The 14,930-nt window shown below is 35.0% G+C and overlaps 1 pseudogene; it reads right to left on the bottom strand.

The window, feature by feature from the left end:
* Nucleotides 1–315: 315 nt before the first annotated feature.
* On the bottom strand, nt 316–432 carry LOC116592076 (annotated as a pseudogene).
* Nucleotides 433–14,930: the final 14,498 nt, after the last annotated feature.

Raw genomic sequence — 14,930 nt, 5'->3', positions numbered from 1 at the left:
CTCTTATACCACCTCTTTGTGCTTCCTACCTTCTTCATTGTGGCCTCTTCCCAGCCTTTAGTTGTAGAGTTTCCTCTGCCAGTGTTCAGGTTGTTTTCTGGGTCATTTATGTTGATATGAATGTTATCTAGTTTTATCTATGGGTCAAGGTAAGCTTATGGTCTACTACTTTGTCATCGTTTTAGCTGACCATCTTAAAAGTGACTTATCTTTAGATAGAGATATTTTATATGTTTTTATTTTGAGTTTTTTTTAAATATTTAGGTTGAATTTAGTTAATATATAGTGTATTTTTACTTTATTGGTAGAGTTTAGTGATTCATCATTTGCATATTACATCCAGTGCTCATTATGTCAAGTGCACTCTTTAATTAGCAATAATCGCGCCTCAGATAAACCTCATTGGCTACGATACTGCCACTGCACAAAGCTTCAAGTGCACTCTTTAATGCCCATCACCAGTTACCCATCCACCCTCAAAAACCTTCAGTTTATTTCCTATAGTTTTGAATCTCTTATGGTATGTCTGTCTGTTTTTACCTTATTTTTTCTTCCATTCTCCTATGCTCATCTGCTTTATTAAATTCAACATATAAGTGAAATCATCTAGTATTCATCTTTCTGTGCCTGATTTTTTTTTTGCCTAACGTAATACCCTCATGTTCTATCTATGTCATTGCAGATGGCAAGGTTTCCCTCTTTTTGATGGCTGAGTAATATACCATTCTGTCTATAAGTGTGTATATACATATGTATGCATATATGTTTGTGTATATAGATATATATATATCTATACACACACACACACTCTACATATTTTTTATCTATTTATCTGTTGATAAACATCTGGGCATTTTCCATAATTTTGCTATTGTGGACATAGCTACTGTAACATTCAGGTACTTGTGCCTCTTTGAATCACTATTTTTGTATCTTTGGTATAAATCCCTAGTCGTGTAATTTCTAGGTCTATTTCTTACTGTTTGAGGAGCCTCCATACTAGAGGCCACTCTGGGGGTACTGTACCAGTTTGCATTTCCACCAACAGTATAAGAGGGTTTCCCTTTCTCTGCATCCTTGCCAACATATGTTGTTCCCTGTCTTGCTAGTTTTAGCTATTCTGACCAGCGTGAGGTGGTATCTCTCTGTAGTTTTGATTTTATTTCCCTGATGCTGAGTGATGTTGAGCATCAGACAAAAGAGTCTGTTAACCATTTGTTTGTCTTCTTGGAGCCTGTTGATATCTTCTGCCCATTTCTTGATGGGATTTTTTGTTTTTGGTGCTGAGTTTGGTAAGTTCTATATAGATTTTGCATACTAGCCCTTTATCTGATAAGACATTTAAATATCTTCTCCCATGCCATAAGTTACATTTTAGTTTTGTTGATTGTTTCCTTTGCTGTGCCAAAAAGCTTTTTATCTCAAAGAAGTCCCAATAGTTTATTTTTGGCTTTGTTTTCCTTGTGATTGAGGGCATGTCTAGCAAGAAGTTGCTGCACCCCAGGTTAAAGAGGTTGTTGCCTGTGTTCTGTAGGATTTTGATGGATTCCTGTCTTACATTTAGGTTTTTCATCTATTTTGAATTTATTTTTATGTATGGTATAAGAAAGTGATCCAGTTTTATTCTTATGCATGTGGTGTCCAATTTTCCCAACATCATTTGTTAAAAATACTTTCTTTTTTCTATTGGAAATTCTTTACTTGTTTGTCAAAGATTACTTGGCCATAGAGTTGAGGGTTCTCTATTGCACTCCATTGATCTGTGTGTCTGTTTTTGAGCCAGTACCATACTGTTTTGTTGATTGTGACTTTGTAATATAGCTTGAAGTCTGGAATTGTGATTCCTCCACCTTTGGTTTTCTTTTTCTATATTACTTTGGCTATTTGGGGTCTTTTCTGGTTCCATACAACTTTTGGTACTTTTTGTTCCAGCTCTGTGAGAACTTCTGGTGGTATTTTGATAGGGATTGCATTGAATGAAAGTTTGCTTTGGGTTTTACAGACATTATAAGAGTTATTGGTCTTCCAGTCATGAGCATGGATTTTTTTTCCCATTGTTTGGTGTATTCCTTAATTTCTGTCATAAATATTCTCTAGTTTTCAGAGTATACATCTTTTAACTATTTGGTTAAGTTTATTCCTGGGTATATTATGATTTTTGGTACAATTGTAAACAGGATCGATTCCCTGCTTTCTTTTTCTTCTACATCATTGTTAGTGTATATACATGCAGCAGACTTCTGTGCATTGATCTTATATCCTGTGATGTCACTGAATTCCTGTATCCTCGCAATTTTTTGGTGGAGTCTTTGGGTTTCCCACATAGAGTGTCATTTTATCTATGAACAATGAAGATTTGACTTCTTTGCTCATTTGGATGCTTTTTATTTCTTTTTGTTGTCTGATTGCTGAGGCTAGGACTTCTAGTACTATGTTGAACAACAGGGGTAAGATTGTACATACCACTTATATTCCCAACCTTGGGTGAAAGCTCTCAGTTTTTCCCTATTCAGGATGATATTTGCTGTGTGTCTTTCATATATGACTTTTATGATACTAAGATATGTTCCCTCTGTCCATACATTGTGGAAGGTTTCTTTTCAGGAAAGGATGCTGTATTTTGTGAAATGCTTTTTCTGTATCTATTGAGAAGATCATATGTTTTTCATCTTTCTTTTATTATTGTGATGTGACATGCTGATTTGTAGATGTTGGACCACCCCTGTAGCCAAGGAATAAATCCCGCTTGGTTGTGGTGAGTAATCCTTTAATATGTGTTGAATCCAATCAGCTGGTATCTTGTTGAGAAATTTTGCATCCATGTTCATCAAGGATATTTGTCTGTAATTCTCTTTAGTGAGGTTTTGTCTCATTTGGGGATCAATGTAATGCTAGCCTCATAGAATGAGTTTGGAAGTTTTTCTTCCCTTTCTATTTTTTGGAACAGTTTCAGAAGAATAGGTATTAATTCTTTTTTAAATATTTGGTAGAATTCCCTATGAAGCCATCTGCCCCTGAACTCTTATTTGTTAGGATATTTTTGATTACTGATTCTGTTTCTTTGTTATGGGTCTGTTCTGGTATCCAATTTCTTCCTGTTTCATTTTGGTAGTTTATATATTTCTAGGTATTTATCTATTTCTTACAGATTGCCCAATTTGTTTTCCATATAATTCTCACAATATTCTTGTAATTGCTATAAAATCGCTCATAATAACAATATAATTGTTTTTATTTCTTCATTGCTTATTATGATCTCACCTTTTTCATTCATGATTTTATTTATTTGGGTCCTTTCTCTTTTCTCTTTTATAAGTCTGGCCAGGGTTTTATCAATCTTACTAATTCTTTCATAGAAGCAGCTTCTAGTTTTGTTGGTCTATTATACTGGTCTTTTGAATTCTTTATCATTCATTTCTATTCTAATCTTTATTATTTCTCTTATCCTTCTGGATTTAGATGTTACTTGCTTTTCCTTTTCTTGCTCTTTTAGGTTTAAGGTTAGGCTGTGTATTTGAGATTTTTCTTACTTCTTGAGGAAGGCCTGTATTGCTACCTGTTTCCCTCTTTTGCCTTTGATGCATCCCAAAGTTTTTTGAACTGTCATGTTTTCATTTCCATTTATTTTCATTTATTTTTAGGAAATTTTTCATTAATTTCCTGTTTGACACTTTTATTCTTTAGTGGGATGTTCTTTAACCTCCATGTTTTTTGGTTCTTCCAAATTTTGTCTTGTAGTTGACTTCAAGTTTTAAAACATTATGGTCTGAATATATGCATGGTATAATCTCAGCAGTTTTGTACTGGTTGTGACCTGATTTGTGACCCAGAATGTGATTTGTTTTGGAGAATGTCCCATGTGTAGTTGAAAAGAATGTGAATTCTTCTGGTTTAGTTCTCTGAATATATTTGTGAGGTCCATCTGGTTCCATGTGTCATTCAAAGTCCTTGTTTGTTTGTTGATTTTATGCTTAAATGATATATCCATTACTGTAAGTGAGATGTTGAAATCTCCTTCATTATTATCAATGAGTTTCTTTATGTTTGGTATTCATTAATTTATATATTTAGGTACTCCCAAGTTAGGGGCATAAATATTTATAACTGTTAGATCTTCTTGTGAAATAGTGTCCTTAATAATTATATAGTATCCTTCCTCATTTTTTATTATAGTGTTTGGTTTAAAATGTAGTTTGCCTTATATAAGGACTATTATCTGAACTTTGTTTTGATGTCCACTATCATGTTAAATGGTCTTCATCCCCTTATTTTCAATCTGAAGGTGTCTTTGGGTATAAAATTAGTCTTTTGTAAGCAGCATATTGATGGGTCTTGTTTTGTTTGTTTGTTTGTTTTTTGTTTGTCTTTTTAATCCATTCTGATGCCCTGTGTGTTTTGGTTGGAGCATTTAGTCCATTTACATTCAGAGTAATTATTGAAAAATATGAATTTCATGCATTGTATTACCTATCAATGTGTTTTTCCTGTAGATTCTTTTTTCCTTTCTGGTCTTTGTTACTTTTGGTCTCTCTTTCTGCTCAAAGGGTACCTTTAGTAGTTCTTGCAGGGCTGATTTAGTGGTCACAAATTCCTTTAGTTTTTGTTTGTCTTGGAAACTCTTTGTTTCTCCTTCTGTTATTAATGATAGTCTTGCTAGGTAAGATATTCTTGGTTACATATTTTCCCCATTTAGCACATTGAATGTATCATGCCAATCGCCAGATCTCTGTGGATAAATCTGCTGCCACCCTACTGTGTCTACCCTTGCAGGTAAAGACCTCTTGTCCTGTGCTGCTTTCAGGATTTTCCCTTTATCTTTGTAATTTTCAAGTTTCACTATAATATGTCAAGTTGTTGACTTATTTTTCTTGATTTTGAGGGGTATTCTCTGTGCTTTATCAATCTGAATCTCTGTTTCTTTTTCCAGGTTAGGGAAGTTCTCAGCTATAATTTTTTTTTTTTAAGAATTTATTTATTTATTTGACAGAGAGAGACCAAGCAGGCAGAGAGAGAGAGAGAGAGAGGAGGAAGCAGGCTCCCTGCCAAGCAGAGAGCCTGATGCGGGACTCCATCCCAGGACCCTGAGATCACGACCCGAGCCGAAGGCAGAGGCTAAACTCACTGAGCCACCCAGGTGCCCCTCAGCTATAATTTTTTTGAATAAACCATCCCACACCTCCTCATTCTCTGGGCCTTTTATACTATGGGTATTTTGTTGTATGAAATCACTAATTTCCCTAAGTCTGCCTTTGTGATCTAATGTTTTTCTTCTTCTTTTCATCTTCCTCATTTTCATAATTTTATCTTCTGTATTACTGGTTCGCTCTTCTGCTTTGTTCCTCCTTGTTTTCATGGCCTCTACTTGGGACTGTGTCTTGGCAATAGCATTTTGAATTTTGACTTGACTAGATTTTAGTTCTTTAATCTCTACAGTGATTGATTCTCTAATGTCTTCTATGCTTTTTTTTTCAATCCCAGCTAGAATCTTTATAAGTTTTTTTTTTTTTTTTAAATTCTAGTTCAGACATCTTATATTTGTATGATTAAATCACTGGCGAGTACTACCTCCTATTTCTTTTGGGCTGAATTTCTCTGTCTCATTATTTTGTTCAAAAAATTTAAAAACAAAAAAATTCAAAAAAACACAACTAGATCCTGGTTGTGTTTTGGTCTTCTTGTTAGATCCCAAATTAGAAATAAATACAATGAAAGGAAACAAAAAATAAGAAATATGTAATGTATGTACAAAATTAGAAATTAAAAAAGGATAAAAAATTTAAAAAATAAGAAAGTAATTGAAAATATAATAAAAGACTGAAGAATAAAAATCAGAGAATGTTATATACTGTTTTCCGCAAGAGCTGACGCTTTGCAGCCCTCTGTGATAGGTAAATTTTGTGTGAGTGAGTTGTTTGTTCAGGTATTCTGGGGGAGGGGCCTTGGCACTGATTCTCAGATGCACTTGCCCTGGTAGAAATGTGCCTCCAGTGTTCAAGGAGGCTGTGCTTGGTGTAAGTGGGCTGGGACTCCACTAGGTAGTGCTGATCTGATGCCAGAAGACTTTCAACAATGATGGGTGGGATAAATATGGTGGTGCTACGTTCTCTAGCCCCAGAGCTGAAAGTTCATACCCCCCCACCCCCGCTTCACTGAGCCCTCACAGAGGAGCAATCAGTCACTCATCTCCCTATTTTCTGTCGGAACTCTGTGTTCACTTATCCTATGTTCAAGTGTTTTTATCTCAGACATGTGACCGGGTTTCAAAACTTCAAATTTTAGGGACTCCTGCATCTCAGACCTCTGGTATTCCTTGGGTGCAGGGGTAGGGTGTTGGGTACCTTACTAGGGTTCTGCTTTTTGCTGCCTCTGGGAGAGGAAAGTTATCACATGATTATGCAGCAGTTTTCAGTATATGGTAACAGAGAGCAGAAAGCTGACACCCAGACTTGCTGTTCTCTGCCAGCTTCCACAGTCTTGTGCCTGGGAACCTCTGTTGCACTTAGGCACCACCCATTCTTCTTGAGACCCTGGGAAACCTCAGACCATGTTGTTACACCTAGGATTCTGTCCTGCTTCACCACCTGAGCACCTTTAAGCCAGGCACATCCCCAACTGTTGCAGACTTCTAAAAGTTACAGTGTTGCACTCTGCTGCTTATAATACTTTGTGTTAGCCTCCTTAAGCAGCCTCCTTAAGCAGCCATATCTTCAGGTATATCACACGCAAGTCTCCACACCTGCTGTCTTCCAAATGTTGGCCAATTTTCTACTTGTACACTTACACCATTTGTTTTCTCAGACCTGCAATTGATTTCTTGGTGTTCACAATGATTTGACAACTCCCTCTGCTCCCTTGCCATCTTAACTCCTCCTGCTGTTTTTTATTTTGATTTTAAAAAATCTATTACATGATTAAACTTTGTTGATCCAGAAAATAGTGGGGTAATTGAAGGAGCAAAGAAGCTAAGTGATTAATAGAGACTGAAAGAACTTTATATAGTACATAAAGAGAGAGGTTGGGATTCTATAAAATCAGGAGTGGCTTATATATTAAAGTAGGGAGAAAGGGAATATGGGTACAAATTTAGGTACGTAGTTAGATTTGTTGGTGGGAAGCCAAGGTTATTTATATGAGGTTGGCTCTATATCTTATAATGATAAAAGAAGTGAAGTTATCAATCTAGAAGAGATAGTGAAAGAATATTGCAGATTTGAGAGATAAGAAAGCATGAGCATAATGAAAGATCTGATTGAATACATCATCATAAAGTCACGCTTTGATTGAAAGAAGAAAATCATTGGTTTCCAACATGGGAAGGGATTTTTCCCAATTACCTGGGAGAAAAAAAGGAAGGTGAACTTGGGTAACCAGATTTTGGGCTAGAGAAATGAAAATGGTGGAAATGGGAAAAATGGAATATTTAGATTATCCTTTAAACTATGTTAATTACTTTACCCACTTTGACTTTACAAACTGCAAATAGATACATTAGAGTAAACGTTAGTGTTTGGGGGTTGCCTTTGTGGCTCAGCTGGTTAAGCATCTGCCTTCAGCTCAGGTCATGAGGCCAGATTCCTGAGATCAAGCCCTAAGGCAGGTCCCTATTTAGCAGGGAACTTGCTTCTTCCTCTTCTCCCTTCTCCTGCTTTCTCTCACTATCTCTGTCTTTCTCTCTCCAATAAATAAATAAAATATTCTTTTAAAAAGTGGGCAAATTTTGGGGACAGGGTGTACTCTGTTTAACAACACTCTACTATTCTCTGATGTATTTGAATACATTAAATATATGTATGACCTTTTATTTATAGTTTACTGATTTTCAGATATTTATTAGCTGTTTCATTTTTTGCTTCTGTTTTATGGGAAGATGCATACTGAGCTCAGATAGTCCTTAACATAACCACAATGTGTGTCTGTGGAAAATGAGAGTGGCAACTACGACTAAGAAGATAACCACTGTTGGTAGAGATTGAGAGAAGTCAAAGTTTATATCAGATACAGTGTTCAAAATGCAATGGATTAGTCAAGTTAGGAAAAATTGAAGAGGATAAGTTCAGCTACTTCATCCCAAAATAAAGGGAGAATCAAGGTTTAAGAAATGTCAGAAGACACCTGAAGAGCAAGAGACTTTGGAATTCATTGTTATTGACATTGGTGTAAAAATATTGAAATAGGATTGGAAATTCCCTGTGGTATCTTCTACTTGGGAATAAGCATGGAAAGGGGTGAAGAATCTGCAGAAAAGAGGATGGTTCCAAGATTAGGAGTAGAGGTTAGTAGAAAGCTAAAACATTGTTGAAGTAGGTGTCACAAGATGGTGAGTTTTGAACTAAATATGACCTATTAATGGACTTGCTTGTCCTCAATAGTGTTTAAAATAAGCCAATTTACTTTCCAACATCTAAGAACTTTCAGATTCCTTTGTAGCAATACCACACTTGAATTTCTCCATATGCAAATTAGAAGCTGGAGCTGAGTAACTGCCGGCATACATAGGAATATTGTGTATACTGTTTTTCTCTAGTTTTCAATAATCTCTGCACAACCAATTTTTCTCATGTTGTGGGTCTGCCTGGCTCCCATCCCTGGTTTATATAAACAGACAGAGAGACAGAAGGGTTGTCAGTTGCTAGGAGGGAAAGAGACACTCTGTTTTAGAGAAGTGGTTCTGAACTAGTGATATATCTGACATTTATTAGTATGGGTATGCTGTTATAGTGTTCTGCTTCAATAATAGCATAGCTTTCTACTAACCCCTTCTCCTAGTCTTGGGACCATCCTCTCTCCTGCAAATTCTCCACCTCTTACTATGTTTACTCCCAATTAGAGCACATCACAGGGAACTTTCAAGCCCATCTCTACAAAATTACTGTAACAGAAAAAAAGAGTATGAAAATAGGTGAGTAGTCACTGTTTCCCATATTTCCTGTAAAACTCTGTGTGTGTGTGTGTGTGTGTGTGTGTACACACCGAAAGAAACTGTAATTATGGCTTTTGGTTATCAGGTAGATATAAAAGTTACGATCTACCACATAATAGCTTGCTGTGCATTCATGTCATAAAACAATACAGAGGGTAAGGGGGAAGGGTATAGAAATGGGAGAGGAAGATACACAAATAAGCTCAGGTTTGCATGACATTAAAATGATAGCCATACAGTAAGAGCACTGATTTCATAATGACATTATATCAAGAAGAGCTGTTTGCATTAAAGATGAACATCTGTTCTGAGTATAGCTTTATTACTGGAATGCAGTTATTCTCATTGGTCTAATAAATCCAGTAATTTCTACCAGTTCTATTTTAGCCTTCAAAAGTTTTAGGAAATGGATCCAACAGTGGGTGTGCAAATGTAAAACCCTTCTTGTTTCAACATTACCCCAATGAACAAATAAGAGAGAATGATGTGGATGTTAACTCAAAGTAATTTTAAGAATCTCCAAAGTTCAGTGTCTCTTACTATTGCACCTAGTTTAAAATAGCAGTGTATTGGGCTATAATTGGAGGCTTTTTTTTTTTTTTTTTTTTGAGACTTACTCATTTGAGGATTGGTGCAGAAGGATTTGGTGCAGAAGGTCCAGAAGGATTTCCATAAAACATGGTGCAGAAGGATTTTCATAAAAATAGCTCCTTGATATTAATTGTCCTTGGCTCCACTGGACCAAGGACTCTGTACTCTCCTAATACCTTTGTAATGTGACTTGGTCAGACCATTTAATCTCTGGATGCCTTACTTTCCTTGTCTACAAATAACCAATAATATTTTCTTCAACTAACAAATAGTTGCTACTAAAAGTCAAGATTATAATGATGTACATAAAAATTCTTTAATAATATAAGTTACTAAATTGATAATTTGCTATACTTGAATTTTGGTATTGTAAGCAAACTATTAATGGATGATTAAAATAATGAGAAACACATTCCAAGTATTTAAAAAAATTTTTTTTTTAGATTTTATTTATTTATTTGACAGAGAGAGATCACAAGTAGGCAGAGAGGTAGGCAGAAACAGAGAGGGAAGCAGTCTCCCTGCTGAGCAGAGAGCCTGATGTGGGGCTTGATCTCAGGACCTGAGATCATGACTTGAGCTGAAGGCAGAGGCTTACTCATTGAGCCACCCAGGAACCCCCGTTTCCAAGTATTTTTAAAGATGAAATTATATACCGTAAAATGTGTCGATCTTAAGCATACAGTTCAATGAATGTTGATAAATGGTCACACTCCTTAAACTAACACCCAATCAAGATATAGAGCATTGCTGCCATGTTAGAAAATTCCCCAAGGTCCAGGAAATCCACTCCCATCCATATATCCGTGGTAAATGAAAGTATCTATCCACAAAAATAGCTGTGTAAGAATTTTATATAAGCATTATTCATAATAGCTGAGAACTATAAACAATAAAATGTCCAATAACAGGAAAATGTACACACAAATCACACATTCATGCAATAAAATACCATTTAGTAATACAAAGGAACAAAACATCAATACATGCAATAACATTAATGAAGCCATTAAACATTGAAAGAAGTCAAATATGATGAAGCGATCCTGTATGGTTAAGTCTTGAGATTCTCAAAATCAAATGATGATGCTCAACCTTCTATAACACAGAGATTAATATATCGAAATAAGTGTTCTGAGTCTCAGAAAGAAAGGGAGGAGGTATCTGAGCATACATTTTGCTGCTTATTTTCTTTTCAAAACATAAGTATCTTCTTTCCTGTTTTAATGTGTTGAATTTTATGACTTCGGGTGTATTTTTCTGATGAGAATTATTAACATGTTTGAAATTACAAGAGATAAGAAAAATTGTATTAAATATTAAATATGTCTTGAAAGCAAAACAAATAATTCCTAAACAAAATGAATAATTCAACTCAGATTCTTCTATTTGAAGTGTAAACAATATGTAATAAAAAAATCTATTATTGAGCGGCTGCCACATGAATTTTTCATACAAATAATTTTATAGGAGTTTTCATTATAGTATTCATGATAAATATACCAGCAAGGGTTTCTTGGGAAAGTCTTCCATATGTATATATATGTATATATGTATATTATATACATATACATATACACATACACATACATATACATCCTCTTCATTGTGACATAGTATACATTTTGTCAGAATTTACTTGGCCTAGTGTCTGGGATTTCTTGGTAATTTTTATGGACTGTGATGTGACAGTATTTGTGAACAAAGTTAACACTGTTTACTATTTACTTGATAGAATGACTTTTTTGTAACTTCTATGATACATTTTATGCTGAAAATTCATGAAGAGTCTCTGACAAAAATTCGAAAACTGATAGGACATTACTAAAAATGTTATGAGGGAAGTAAAAAATGACTGTGCTGCCTTTACATCAAAAAAAGGTTGTAATTGTATTTGTGCAACTTTTTGAATGGTTGAAGAAGTTGATGTTGTATACATGATATGCAGATGTGTTGTTCCTTGGTCATAATTTGTGACCAAGTGATTGAGCTTTGTCTTGCTTAGTGTAGACCACAGGATCTTCATATTTGAAGGTATGCAATGAAGATCATGTATTTGAAGTTATGCACAGAATCATATAAGAATTCTTATCTTGAGGAGCCTTACATACATTGTGCTGCTGCTTCTGAAGTCAGCCTGCTTCTTTCTATGCTGCTCATGCTTTTTAATTTTTATTTTTATTATATTTTGTTTTTCTTGTTAGACTTAAACAGAAGTGAAAGTAAATGCTGATGGTGGTAGCTGACATTACCCCTCTTATTTTTCCCTGTGGAGACATAAAAAATAGGAGAAATGTTACCTGGATAGAAAAGGATTGGTTTGTTATAGCACTTGAATACTATCAGAAGGTTTCTGTAAAAAGGACACATATCTTTAATTATCTGTAGCTAGGCAGAATTGGTTTACTGATGAACTGTTTATACATAGACTCATCCTAAAGAATTCTTAAGTGGAGTTTGTCCTTACAATACCTTCAGTTACTTAAGGTATGTTTATCTGCACCTCCCCCTCCAAGAAATGAGCTTGCTTTTTTTTTTTTTTTTTAGAACTGAGCTTTCCAAAATGAGTTTCTACTGATTTTAAGCCTATACCTTCAAATAAACCAAAGTAGCATGTTTCTGCCCAGTTTATCTTCATTATCCTTCTGTAAAGATCCAGTATTCTGATGTCAGTAACACCTGAAGAAAATATCTTCAGGAACATCTTCCACTATTTTCAGACCTCTTCCACTGATATTTTAGTGAACATATAATCATTCATTATCTTGATATCTTGATTATTTTAATCAAAGCTAATAATATCTGTGTGTCAATTTCCTCTCATTTAGAAATCTTTGTGATATCATCCCATGGTATAGTATCATCAAATTGAATGCCTAGAACAGCATTCACCTTTCAGAGACATTCATTTATGAATTAAACATTTGCTGACACAATGTTTTGTGTATTTTATTTACTCATTTTCTGTGTTTTTGTAGGTTTTGCATGACTGTTATAGAAGTTTTTGTTGAGTTGAATTTGTATATCATATTTATTTTATTCTTTGTAATCAAGTCCTTCCAACATCTTGCATTATCACAACACAGTACACTTAAGCAAGTATTATGTTAGTACACTAGGAGTAAACATTCTGTTTGCTTCCAACAAATAGTCTGGGGGCTTTAGCTATCTAGAGACTGGTGTATCAAGGATCAGTATCTTGAGCATTATTCTGCATGTTGGCAACAGAACAGTGAACAATGTAGGCAACGTTCCTGTCCTTGTTTTGTTTACGTTATAGGAATAGATAATTTAATATGAACAAATCATATATTTATAGAACACAAGTAGGAAAAAGAGATTAAGACTGGTGGAACAATAAGTAAGGGCCATTTTAAGGAGTGTCATTTGAAATTGTTTTCTGTGAAGATGGTTTTTGGGAAGACCCAAGAAGTAAACCAAGTTAGAGAATGGGCTTTTGGGAAATATGAGAGAAGAGCATTCCAGTCAAAAGTCAGAGTGTTAATAGAAACTTTTGAAAAATGGAGAGAGGGCCAGGTGCTGAAGTTCATAAGTGAGGTGACAGTGGGAAAAGTTGAGGTTAGAGATGGAGGCAATGACAAGACCATGTGGCACCTTCTAAGCCACAATGAGATTTGGATTTTATTCTAAATGAATTGAGAAATGATTGAGCAGAAAAATTACTTGACTTCTATTTTAAAGAATCACTTTGGCTTCTATGGGAAGAACAGAAGGCAAGATGACAAGAGACAAACCTGGGAGATCAGTTAGGAAATTACAGAAATAGTTCAAACATGAGATCATAGTGACTTGTCTAGGGAATCTAAGGTTTTAATGATAGAGGTAAGAAGTCATGATTAGATTTTGGATTTATTTTGAAGACCAAACCAGTGAGAATTGAGGGTGTATATGTTATTATCTCGTTTATATATGAGAAAACAAATGTTTATAAAAGTTAAATAACCAGAAGCAGAGAAATGAGAAGTACAGCATTAAGAATGTTGGTAATATTCTAGTTCTTTATTTGGGTAGAAGTCTCAGAGATGCTCATTTAAAATTATGCTTTAAGATTTATATCAATATTAAGTATGTCTTTTTATATTTTTTATATTTTTATATTAAGTATGTAAATATTATGTCTTTTTATATGTATAAAATATCATATAGAACTTAATATTTAAAAGTTGAGAATCCTCCCCAAGATTTCCAAGCTAGTATGTAGCCCTAGCAAGATGAAGAAAAGTAGAAAAGGGAGGGAAAATGAAAATTATTTAGCACATCATACATCCACTCCTCGATTCACTGTGGTAAGTTTACATGTCCAATATAAGGGGCATGCAAAGTCACATTAATTATTCATCATCATGGAATGATATCAGTTACACTTTCATCTAAAACTGAAAATGTTTGTTGCTATCTAATGGAAAAAAAATGAAGGAGCATAAAGCAATAAATTAATATAAATCATAGCTGCTGCTATTTACACCATTGCTGCCATTTCTGTAACTGGTGATGAGGTACTCCTTCTCAGCAGTCATGCCTATACTCTTAGGACACTCATCCTGTATTGCTAGTATTTACCAGCATATCAACTTAATGGTGATTCTTACCTTTTGGGTGACACAGCACTTCGCTTCTACAGGATTTGAGCCCTTGGTGGTCTTTATTGGGTTGCTATAGTTTCCCATTTATTGGAAACTGTTGGACAAAGGAATAATAGTAATATACTGAATTCCCTGAGATCCAAACAGTATTCCTTATGTCCATTCCATAGCACCAATACAGTTGGCCCTGGTAATTGTGATCAATCACCGTGATCAGTATAATTACTCTCTTCTCTGAATGTTTGTTTACCATTATATAAAACTAAGACAGCCAGTAATGGTTGGTAGCAGCATCCAAATCATTTGACTCATGATGGTGTTTGGTAATAAGAACATTCTTCCCCTGGCTTCAGGATCTCTAAGTCCATTGAGTTGAATGTCAGAGAGAAGGGAATCAGTTTCTTTGGTTGGGTTAGTTGGAGTAATAGGAAGAAAAGTCAGCCCTGGTTTGTTTGCTTGCTTGTTTGTTTTGGCAACCTAGGCATAGTATGGAGAAACTTAGAACCATATTGTGGCTCCTGTTTTTTTTTTTTTTTTTTTTTTTTTAAAGATTTTTTTATTTATTCAGTTATTTGAGAAAGAGAGAGCACAAGCAAGCAAAGAGAGAGGAGGAAGCAGGCTCCCCGCCGAGCAGAGAGCCCGATGTGGGGCTTGATCCCAGGACCCTGAGATCATGACCTGAGCCGAAGGCAGAGGCTTTAACCCACTGAGCCACACAGGTGCCCCGTGGCTCCTGTTTTTATTTATTTATTTATTTAAGTTCTTTCTTTTTTAAAAGATTTTATTTATTTATTTGAGAGAGAGATCACAAGTAG

Source organism: Mustela erminea, chromosome 5, assembly GCF_009829155.1.
Source record: "Mustela erminea isolate mMusErm1 chromosome 5, mMusErm1.Pri, whole genome shotgun sequence".
Lineage (NCBI taxonomy): Eukaryota > Metazoa > Chordata > Mammalia > Carnivora > Mustelidae > Mustela > Mustela erminea.
The sequence above is the reverse complement of the archived record's forward strand: the minus strand, read 5'-3'. Positions and strand labels throughout refer to the sequence as shown.